This window comes from Monodelphis domestica, chromosome 1 (assembly GCF_027887165.1).
Source record: "Monodelphis domestica isolate mMonDom1 chromosome 1, mMonDom1.pri, whole genome shotgun sequence".
Lineage (NCBI taxonomy): Eukaryota > Metazoa > Chordata > Mammalia > Didelphimorphia > Didelphidae > Monodelphis > Monodelphis domestica.
This window is the reverse complement of record NC_077227.1, coordinates 624401616-624414077: the sequence shown is the minus strand read 5'-3', so window position 1 is coordinate 624414077 and position 12462 is coordinate 624401616.

Sequence of the window (12462 nt, the reverse complement as noted above, 5' to 3'; positions counted from 1 at the left end):
CTGATACGATATGTGAGAGAAGAGAAAAGGAGGAGTTGAGGATGTTAAATAAATTTAAATGTCTGGAGAGATTGTTGAGGAAAAAATAGAGTAATGTGGGCTGAATAACAAGACATATATAGAACCAGTTAGATTATTGTATTTTTAGACCGATAATTTAACTGGTTCCATATATGTCTTGTTATTCAGCATCAACCTTGTCACCTCATGTTAGCACAATAGTCTGTACAGATTTTTCCCTTTAAATGTGGAAAGGTGAATGTTAACAGTATTCTTAGGACGGCAGTTCAATCTGGATTCCACAGACAAGTTTAGGCATCTTGTTTTCCTTTGGGTGGGGTTTTCCTTCTGTGATAAACTGTAATTGATCTTCTTTGGAAAGGGAATTATCAGTACAAAACATTAGAAACTTAGCAAATGACTATGAGTTTTTCATTTAGGTGACTTTGTTCCCCTAGGATTTTTCTTAAGCATGGAATTCTTGAGATGATACAGACTTTTATTGGGAATCAGGTGGTCCAGGTCACTGTTTGGCTATTTGTGAGCCTGGAAAAATCTTAGCTTCTGTTCCCCCACACTATCCAGCTTTTAATTGAGAAAATAAATATGAGTATCATTATTATGTATTTCATAATGAAATTGAAAAGTTCATTGAGTAAACTTATACTTGAAAAATATAGGACAGTTCATTATATTGAGCGCTGGACTTGGAGTCAGTAAGCTGTGTTTAAAACCAAATTATTCATTACTCTGGGTAAATCACCTCTGTTTGCATCAGTTTTTAACTCCAAATGAAAAAACTAGGATAATTATGCAACCTTCCAGAGTTGTTAAGAGGATAAAATGAGTTAATATTTATAAAGTGTTTTTCAAACCTTAAAGAGATAGTAAACATTGGTCATTATTATTGTTAATGTTAAAATTGTTATACACACATATATATATGAGTTTTATATATTTTGTTTTAGTTCTGATTATAGTGATATCTTTTGGTTATTAATTTCAGGGTAGTTGCAAAAACTGCCATGGAAAAAGGTATTGAATGTCATTACTTTTATGAACAAGTGCTCACTTTGATAAGAAAATTAAGTCATATAATAATACAGTGAGAAGATACAGATTTGTCTTAATTTCACTAAATTTAATTTCATGTCACTTTTTAAAATATCTGTTTCACATGTATCTAAAACTTCTTATTGCAAAATAAAATTGTTTAGTCGCCAAAGCTTCCAATGTACGGTACATTGAAACCTTAGGAAGTAGATATTCATGCCAAGATCTGTTCATGCTTAGATTTCAACTTTGGCATTTTTAGTTTTATTATTTAATCTTTTTCATGTTAAGCACATGATGATTTTAATGCAAATTTCATGAGCCATATTTTTACTAGAATATATCTCTTTACATATGTGTTTGTAATAACTTTTAAATACTTTAAATATTGAAAACCTCCTTTATTATTTTTTACTTTTAGAATACAGTCACATATACATTAAAAAAATCACTCATTGGTCAGTAAAATATAGGCTTGTAAAAGCCAATGGAATATAGCCTCATTCCCTTAAATAGGAAGAGGGGATCACTTAACTTTCATACTGTTACATATACATGTATAGAAAGTATAAATGAGCTATAGAAAATAAGTACTTTGTTACTATCGTGTTTATAATTCATGCTTACTTAAATAAGAACTTGGTAATTATAAATGAATTATTTTGCAACTTGCCAGCTTAATTGTGGGGGTAGCATTTTGGAATTTTGGTTGTTATGTATATTTGTATTCCCAGGACATTGCTTGGCACATAAGTAGACAGTTAATAAATACTTTAATAAATGAATGGAAAAGCATTTATTAAATAACATATGCCAGGCCCTCTGCTCCCTGCTAGAAATACAGGTACAAGAGAACAAGATACTCTCATCTCTTAAGAAACTTAAATTCTAATAAGGAAGGAACATACATAAAAAGTTTCCCAGAAAGGGGGCAGGCCCAGCACAGCAGCAAGTTTGGAATTGTATGGTGTTCCCCCATACCCCAGTCTGAGGGTTCTGAGTCTCAGAGTCTCAGAGAAAGGAGAAGGAAGAGAAAGCAGACGGGTAGAGCCAAAGTTCATCTTTGTAGTAAATTCCTAGCTCTCAGGGTTTCATTCACAGTGGATGAATAAATAAAAAATAAATTATTTTTATTAAGCATATATTATGCACCAGATACTGTTAAGTGCTGATAATTCAAGCAAATAGGATAGTCCCTGGCCTTAAGTAGTTCCCATTCTAATTGGGGAGAAGATAGCCACATATAGGGGAAGAGTTTGAGCCCACAGCAAAATGGTGGCCTACCCCTAAGCAAGAACAATGAAAGACCACTCTCAGAGCCTGGGAAGCCCAGGAAAGAGTCTGAATTCTAGGGGGAGGAAGGTCAGGCCATAGGTAAAGTGCCAGGAGGTTGTTTATAATTAGTCAAGAAAGAGTGTGGTGTCCTGGGTCTGGGAGAACCAAGGCTTTGAAAGCTCATGTATCAGAACTAAGGATCTCAGAAAGTAAGTTATTGAAGAGGTCCCTAGACTGGAAAAAATATTAGAATCATTCATTCAAAGATAGTTATTACTATGTGTCACTAATATTAGCAGTTGTGATTTTCCACTTTGCTTCATGCTGAGCCTAATAAGTACTACTTGATTGATTGATTTAAATCTTCTCATTAATTCTCAAAGTAGTAGTTCTTTGATTTAAACAAAAATGAGTATTGAAGTACAGGGCTTTGGCTAGGAGGCTTGGAGTGGCACAAGAAAGAAAAGATGAGGTCCTGAACTGGGGTGGTAGTTATTATGTGATTAGAGAGAAGGAGTCAGATTCAGGAGGTATCATAGAGGGAGAATGGATGAGGCTTCTCCATCCACTGATTGGATGTTTGAATGAGGTGAGGGAGAGTGAGTAGAGGATGACTGGGAGGTTGGATAACTGATACTGTGGCCTACAAACAGAAATAGGGAAGTTAGGAAGACAGTTGGGTTTCAGAGGAAAGATACTAAGTTGTTTTTTTTTTTTTCTGAGCCTGGTGTTAAATGTACTTAGCTGAGTCCTTTCTTGAACAAGCTGGGACCTCAGAACACTTTGGCTTTGAGTACTTTATTTGGAACAGGCCATGATGGATTACTCTGTGCCCTGACAAGTCTTCAAGGTCTGGCTTCTTTAGCTACTACAATACTGGGGATATTCTATAACTTCCACACAGAAAAAGTATTGAGGGGGAAATAAAATATTCAGTCCATATATAGGGAAGAGCCAGTAGGGCAGTTTGACTACAAAGTAAATTGCCTGAGGGGGTGTGTATGTGTTCATTCCGTTAAAAACAAACTGGAGCTTACTTGTGAAGGACTTAAAAAGTCAAGCCATTTGTATTTTGTCCATGGAGCATTAGAGAAAAAAAAAATGAAGCTTCTTGAACAGGTGAGTGGTATGGGCAGACCTGTGCTGAGCAGCTGTAGGGAGGACAGATTGCAGAGATTGGAGAGCTTGGATGCAGGGAGATCAAGAGAAGGAGGAGCTAAGGGTCTCAAATAGGGTAGAAGCTCTGTGAGTGGATAAAAGGTGCTGAATATGACAGATATAGAGGCAGATTCAATTTGGATATGAAGGAAGAGACTAGACTCAGGAAAGGTGAATAATTGGGGATGACTGTTTATGAATTTGTGTGACTGGAAAAAAAGGTGGGGTCCTAAATAGAAATATTAAAATTAGGAGGCCTGGGATTAGAGGGAAATAATGAATTGTTATTGAGTTTGAGATTCCTGTGGACTGTTCAGGTAAAGACATCCAACTACATAAGAGGTTTTAGAGTTTAGGTGAAAGATGAGGGCCAATATGAATATGTAGGTGATTTCTACATAGAAATAGTAATCAGATAGAGGGAGGTGAGGTCAGGGAGGGTAGGACCTTCTCTCAGTAGGCAGATCATCATGTCCATCAAAGGAAAGTAAGCAGAATAGAAGGAAAACCATGAAAAAGCAATGTTATAAAAACCTGGAGAGGGGAGAATATTGTCAGCAGAGTCAAATGAGGTAAGAAAATCAAAAGTAAATTGAATTTGAAGCATTGAATTATCATTGTTATGTAAAAGAATTAGCATATTCTATTTAGTAGTTTCTGTGACATTAACTTTAGCCATATTCAAACATTCAGCATTTTTTTTTTTATGTTTCAGGAAAATAAATTGTTAACTTGAAGTAGAGTTCAGACCTGGTAGCATAAAAACAAAGATAAAATTATATTATTATTGTGCATTGTATTTTCCCACAGAATAATCTAATAGGTCATTGACTTTTATTTTTTAAAGTTTATCTCTAATTTGTATGAAAATGGCATGGCAAGAACGTACCATTTAATCCTGTTCTTTTCTCTCTCAATTTTATTTCTAAAGAGTTTCACAATCACTTAAAGTTAATCTGATATTTTTATTAACCTGATCCTAAAGTAAGTGGCTTTTAACAGGAATAAGCCAAATTTCATCACAAAAAGTGAGATCAGAAAGGCAGTTTAAGGAAAAAGTAGAAAGTTAGTGTAATGTAAGAAACTGGGTGGCAATGAGAAGCCAGGCTGAAGGAGAGATCAGCTGAAGAGCAGGGGAGGAGGGGCAAAGAGAGAGAAGCCTGAGAGTGCTAAAGGTATTAGAACTCTGAAGCTCCAACTGTCAGTGGTCTTCCAGCCTGGGAAGTGAAGGAGGAAAGGAGATTTTCCTGGAAGCTGAAGAAGAGCCCATTGGTTTGGGTCTTGTTATTCCTTTGGGGACCCAAAAATACCTCCACTAAGACTCTTCAAGAACAGCTACTGGAATTCTCAAGGGGATTTTGGATTTGGACTCATGCTGGCCAGAGCCATCTAGATCCCTGAGATTTCTCTCTCTCTCCCTGACCTGTTCCTAAACTCCTGAATTAAAAGCTAGTTAGTTGAGGAATAGAGATCAGCAGCAGCTGGTTGGAGGAGGGTTCAAGTGCCTTGAACTCTGAGAACTTGGGAGAGCCAGTCTGCCAGAGGGGACCAGTGTTAGGGCTTTCTATTCCCCACTTTCTATAGAGCAAGGGCAAGGTTCTACACAGAGAGAACCAAAAGATTGTGAACAAAAGCCCAACTTGTATCCTAAAGCAAAAGATTTCTTTCCCAAAACAACAATTAAGAGGAGGAACCAGAGGGAATGGAAGAAGAGATGGAAATGGGGAGAGAGAAGATTCTTCTTCCCCTCTCTTTTTCTGGGAGAGAGGTAGCCAAGTCTTACCCCCTCTTGACAGAGGGAATATGTCTCCTCAGAGAATCGTTCTGGGAGATGGAGGACACCCACTGTCACTTCCCTTTGCAAACCTGGGGTCACCCCTATATCAAGGAGAGATGTTGTCCCTTGGGTTAGGCAGTTTGGATCACTGGGATCCTGAGCTAACCTTCCCTTTTTGGGGAAGAGATGTGATTCTCCCTAAATTTTCTGCCCTCTTTCCTAGTACCAGAAACCAACCAGACCTAATTCTAAAGTAGTAAACAATTTATTGGGGTTCACACAGGGAGGGAGAGGTAGGGGTGTCCAGCAAGGAAAGTGGGGAGTAGGAAACCCTAACACTGGTCCTCTCTGGAAGGCTGGCCCCCAAGTTCTTGGGGTACTTGAACCTTCCTCTAGCCAGCTACCGGTTGATCCCTATTCCTCAGTTAACTAGCTTTTAATTCAGGATTCTAGGAACAGGTTAGGGAGAGAGAGAAATTTCAGGGAAAGATCTGGATGACTCTGGCTAGCATGAGTCCAAATCCAAAACCCCCTTAAGAATTTCAGTAGCTGTTCTTAAAGAGTCTTAGTGGAGGTGTTTTTGGGTCCCTGAAGGAATAACAGGTCCCAAACCAATGAACTCTATCTCGGCCTCCAGGAAAATTTCCTTTCCTCCTCCATCTCCCAGGTTGGAAGACTGTTGACAGTTGGAGCTTCAGAGTTCTAGCCCCTTCAGAACTCTCAGGCTTCTCTCTCTGCCCCTCCTCCGCTGCAATTCTGCTGATCTCTCCTTCAGCCTGGCTTCTCATTGCCACCCCCTTTCTTACATTACAAATCCCCCTTTTTGTCTTGTGCATTGTTATGCACTAGGGTTAAAAAGTAATTCAATCTTTTGATTCTTAATCCTAATTTTAACTATCTATTTTTCTCTCACCCCCAAAAGAAAAAAATCTCTTTTCCTTCAACTATATCTTACTCTTATCTCTGGGTGGGCAAGGGTGCTAGTCTGGAGGGAGTACCTTGTGAGCAAAACTATGCCAGGCTCAGGGCTTTGAACATAGGGGGCAGGGAGGTAGCTGGAGGAGAACTTCAGAGAAGGCAGCCCAATCACAGCCAAGGCACTCCATATTGCCCCCCCCCCCTTCCCAAGGATTTGGTCTCAGGGCACATCCAGCTCTGCAAGATAACTCCTCTGGGCTTAATCTTATCAAGCCTTCAGATGGCAGGGAAGCTCAAGCTCCAACACCCCTCCCCAACAGACTGCTCTAATAGTTTTGCTGACTAAGCTCCAAGGGTCAAGACTGGAAAGCCCAAACCCACAGATCCAGCACATAATAGAGGAGCAAGACTACAGGCAACTACAGGGGGAAAAGAAGGGGCAAATATGAGCAAACAACAGAAAAAGAAAAAAGAAATTATAATCAACAGCTTCTATCCAGGCAATGAACAAAGAGCAAATGTAACAGAGGAAGATCAAGGAACACCAAGGAAAAACACAGCGAATTGGACACAGGCTTTGAAGAACTCAAAATACAATTCAAAACACAAGAGAGGTTGAAGACAACTGGGAAAAGTACTTAAACAGCAAGATAAATCATCTGGAAACAGAGGCACTTGAACTAAAATGAGAAGAATAGTGTCCTGAAAGCCAAAATTAATCAGCTTGAAAATGAGGCAAAGGAGATGACAGATGACCTCCAAAGAAAATCAGACCAGAAGGAGAAGGATGACCAAAAAGCCAGGGATGAAATTCAGTCTTTAAAAACCAGAATACAACAATTAGAAGCAAGTGACTTCACAAGGCAGCAGGAAACTAAAAAACAAAATCAAAAGAATGAAAAAATTGAGGAAAACATGAAACACCTCATTCACAAAACAGAAGATTTAGAAAATCATTCCAAGAGAGACGACTTAAGAATCATTGGACGACTGGAAGATCATGACAAAAGAAAAAGCTTGGACATCATATAGGGAATTATCCAAGAAAACTGCCCCAACATTCTAGAATAAGAGGGAAAAGTAGAGATCAAAAGAATCCATAGATCACCTCCTCTACTTAATCTGGCTGCATCTACACTGAAGGACCAAAAGGCCTGGAATATGATATTCCGGAAAGCAAGGGAACTAGGACTTCCAACCAATAATCAACTACCCAGCAAAACTGACTATATTCTTACAGGAGAAAGTATGGTCATTTAATAAAATAGAAAAATTACAAGCATTCGTAAAGAAAAGACCAGACCTGAACAGAAAAGTTGATGTCCAAACACAGAACTCAAGAGAATCATCAAAAGTTGAATATTGGCTAAACCCATTGCCAGGAAACAAGAACTAGACTATACACAAAATGGAGGTGCTGAAAAGAAGAAAATATAGCCCTGGAAAGATCACTGTTTAAAACGCAAGGAGGAAAAATTTAAAAAGTGTAGAAGGGGACACAAATCGATTAATTTTGTTATTATGTACCTGGTTAAACACATGTTTATGCTGCACACACACACACACACACACACACACACACACACACACACACACATATATATATATATAGTTTTCCTTTAAGAGCTAAATGTACTTAGCAGCAGTTAATAGTTTCTCATACAATCTGCTTTCCTGCTCTTCTTTGCATCTTAAAATATTTATATTTGTTAATTATTGTTACATTCACAGCATTTTATAGAAGGAAAAAAGAAAAAAAAACAAAGATTTCAAAAATCTAATCAAAGTAATGGACAACAGTGACTTCAAGAGACTGATGGATATAAAATGCCTCCCACCTCTTGGCATAGAGTTGATGGCCTAGATTTAAGCAATGGAATATATATTTTCAGACAATTTGAAAAGTGACGTGTTGATTTATTTTGCTAAACCATACATATCTGTTATAGGAAGAGGTACAGGGTAGTGAATGATGATAAATAAACAAAGCAAGAACATCAACAAATAATTTTAAAAATACAGAAGAAACAAAAGAAGACAAAGGAGGGCAAATAGAGTGATTTTATTGTTACCTTGTTAAATTTAATAGAAAATAATTTAATTTAGCAACATAATGTACTTTTATGTTTTTTAAATATACATATAATTACAATTTTATTTAATATATTTGCTACATAAAAACTTCTTTAAAAGCAAACAGCACATAACACAATTTCTCATTTTCTTATACAATCTTTTTCTTACTTCTTTATATAATTAGATGGTTTGTGTTTCTTATTAATTTAATAACAAAAATATGTTTTAAAGAAACATAGCTTCTAGGAAAGCAAAGATTCACAAGGAGATGATAGTTGTAAAAAATAGACTCGAATACAGGACTACAATCCCCATGAGCCTTTGCTCCACTTCCCCAGAATGCCTTGTAATCTCACCTGGGCCGAGATCGAGAAGGTATTTAAGTTGATTCAAAGGCTTTTGAGGGGCTCTTGGCTCTTTTTGGACTTCCGTTTTGGAGCAGGCTCGTCTCTTGCGCGATGTGAGGTTATTTTGTCTAGGCCTCTGGCCTAGGCACATGTTTCTTACTTGTATATTCTTTAATCTTTAGCCTTTAATAAACCTCTAAAAAATATAATACTCCTTGCAGAGAGAAACTAATTTCTACCTGCCTCAGTCTCCCCATCTCCCCTAAATTTTAATCTTTAAAGATGGCAACCACTAGATTGGATGAGAACTTCTCAAAAAATTTTTTAGCCTAGAGAATTTTTTTTTTAAAGCCAAGGTTCTCCAAGATGCTCTTTAGAAAACCATCTTGATCAGCTCCTGCCTGTGGCCCTCTCCGGCTCCTGCTTCTGCTCCTGGCCTCTCACCTGGTGCCTGAGCTGTGCTCCAGCTCCCGGCCGGACCCACCCCGGCGGTCTGTCTCTCACCCATCTGGCCTCCGACCCAGCTGACTCACCACCCAGATCCTTGGAGCAGATCTCAGGACTCATTGCGACCAGCTGGTAACTGTATTGGCCACGTGGGTGGAGGGGAGAGACGAGAGGGAAAGGAGACCAGGTAATTTTCCCTTAGGCTAAGCCTCCACGTGGGGGATCAGAGCAGGGGAGAGAGAGAAAAGACTAGAGATCAGAAACATCTTTTCAAACAGAAACCTAAAAAGCAATGGTTTAAAAGGATTTTTGACTCTTCTGGCAGTTTCCTTGATTTTACCTGCCTGTCTGGAAGCAGACTCAGCCCAAAGATTCAACTTTAACTTTCGGGAGGAAAATGGGTGGCCCAGTGAACTGGAAGCCAGGCCCAGAGACCGGAGGTCTCTAGTTAAAATCTGGCCTCTGATGCTTCCCAGCTATGGGGCCCTGGACGGATCCCTTGAACCCCATAGCCTAGCCTTTACTACTCTACCTTCGGACAATAGACATTTAAATGGATAATTAAAAACAAAAAAACAAACAAACAAAAAACCCCCCAAGGAACTTTGAAGAGACTAAAGGCTATATTCTAAGGCATTTCAAACTCCAATGGTTTATAAAAATCTCTGTATTCTATTGCATTTTTTGTTTAAGGTTTAACTTTGTGATTTTAAGTTCATATATTACTGGATTCAATATTATTCTGCTTGAACTGAAGGTTGATTGAATTTATTTTAAATGTACTGAGTTTTGAAATTCTGTTGTTTTTCCCCTATAACTATTGAACAAATATTATTGTGAATAAGCCCATATATGAAAAAACAGCTTTTTTCTATTTTGCTGAGGATAGATGGACTTCAGAACTGGTTATAATTGTATTAACAACCTTTGGAATTTTAATGTGCTAAATACCTCAAATGATTTGATTTTAAGGGTTTTTAAATATGATTTTTGGAATTTTTTTTAAACAATCTGGTTATTTTTGCCTGCCCCTACCATGAGGTAAGGCCCATTAGCTGGAGTGAAATACATTTTATAAACCCCCAACCTTCCCACATGTGAATGGAAGTTGGGCAGTTAATCTCAGGGCATTTGTATCCCTATAAGCCTCCAAGAAAAAGGAGCATCCCTTTATTTATGCTCTTCAGCTCACTACTTTACTTGCACCAGAATGATATCTAGATTTCTTGATTATGTTCTTAACCCAAGATGAGTTTTACTTTTTTTTAAAAAATATGTTTAAATACCAAGGTTGAAGGATTGCTATGTTTGTAAAAATTGTGACAAATGTCCATCAATTCATAGGTTTTAAAAATGTCATACAGCAACTTATGTGAAATATGAAAGTGTGTTTGTTTGCTATTGTAATTAATTGGGCTATTGAGAATTTTGGGGATTTGGATATCTACATATTTGTACTACTGTATTTTTAAAGATGAAAAAATTGTTAACCTTGTTCAATTCATTTGCCTTCTACTCACAGAGATCATGGCCAGATACAAAGAGGAATTGGATCTCATTTTTTGGTGAGAAAGCCTTGTATTTAATATCTCTTGCCAATTGATTCATATACCTCATACCTCAGCCATGCATCCCTAAGTGATCCCCTTTTTTTTTTATATCACCCTCTTAACGGGGGAATGTAAAAAAATATCATTATTTAAATTGCAAAGTTTAAATTCCTTTTGAGAAGAATTTTAGGTAAAGAAGATGCTACTTCCCTGAATTCAGAAACTGAACTGTTGGAGAAGCCATCATGAAGAAGCCTCCAGACCACAAAATGCACAAAAATGAACTTTGGGTGTGGTTAATGAACATTTATTTACATGCATACTTTCATGCCAAAGGGGACTGCCCCCTAACTGGCTTTCTGTCAATGCGTCCAGTAATTATTGGTTTTATTCTTTTCTTTCTCTTATCTTCAAATTATTGTAATCTTTAAATTGATTATGTTTTCATGATCCTTTGGAAAAAAATTAATTTTTTGCAAATGATCAAAGGGGGGGGAATGTAAAAAATAGACTCGAATACAGGACTACAATCCCCATGAGCCTTTGCTCCACTTCCCCAGAATGCCTTGTAATCTCACCTGGGCCGAGATCGAGAAGGTATTTAAGTTGATTCAAAGGCTTTTGAGGGGCTCTTGGCTCTTTTTGGACTTCCGTTTTGGAGCAGGCTCGTCTCTTGCGCGATGTGAGGTTATTTTGTCTAGGCCTCTGGCCTAGGCACATGTTTCTTACTTGTATATTCTTTAATCTTTAGCCTTTAATAAACCTCTAAAAAATATAATACTCCTTGCAGAGAGAAACTAATTTCTACCTGCCTCAGTCTCCCCATCTCCCCTAAATTTTAATCTTTACATAGTCATCATTGTAGTCTATTCTGCATAAATCACAGATAGGATTTTGTGTCCAGCTCAGCACACCACATTTTAGAAAAGTCTTAAGAGCAGTTATATACCTTGTACTATATAGGGTAGGCTGTTTTTTCCTTAAGAAATATGGAAGCTGGGGGCAGCTAGATGACTCAGTGAATTGAGAGCCAGCCCTGGAGACAGGAAGTCCTGGGTTCAAATCTGACCTCAGATACTTCCTGGCTGTGTGTGACCCTGGGCAAGCCACTTAACCCCTATTAACTAGCCCTTCCTACTATTCTGCCTTGGTCTTCTGCCTTGGAACCCATACACAATATTGTTCTAAAATGGAAGGTAAGGGTTTAAAAAATATACTGAAGCCATCTTTGAAACTTAATTGGTTTAGGAGAGTGTTCTCAAACTTAAAAAGAAAAAGCGATCCTTAAACTGCACAGAGGGTCTCTGTGGGCTGTATGTTGACGTAGAATGCTACATATTAGAATTATGTTTTGTTGTATATTTTGTTAACTGTTTTCCCATTACGTTTTAATAAAATTCTGGTGGCATTACAAAAAAAAAAGGTTGTGTGACTGTGAGTAAGAATGGTTAAGATTGTGTAAATGTGACTAAGAATGCATGTAAAGTTTTTTTTTCTTTGTTGTTGGTATAAGATTTTTGTGTGTGTATGTGTGTGTGCTATCTTTCTTGTTATAGAGATAGTGGCTGAGAGTGAGAGATAAAGAGATAGTGAGAGATTAGCTTTTAGGTTTATTAGGTTTAGTCTGCCCTTCTGTCATTATGTTTCAGCATCACTTTGTTCTGGGCTCTCAGTAGCTTGTTTTTCCCTATTCATGTCAGTTTCACTTTGGGTCTATATATCTTGTGTATGGTCTAGGGAATTTTCTGAGCTTGTATCTTTTGGGCTAGTCAAGGCAATTTGGCGTTTAATGTTGTAAAGGATAATTTTATAGTTATGACTTAAAAATCTAAATTAATTATTGGTCGCCATGGGATATCCA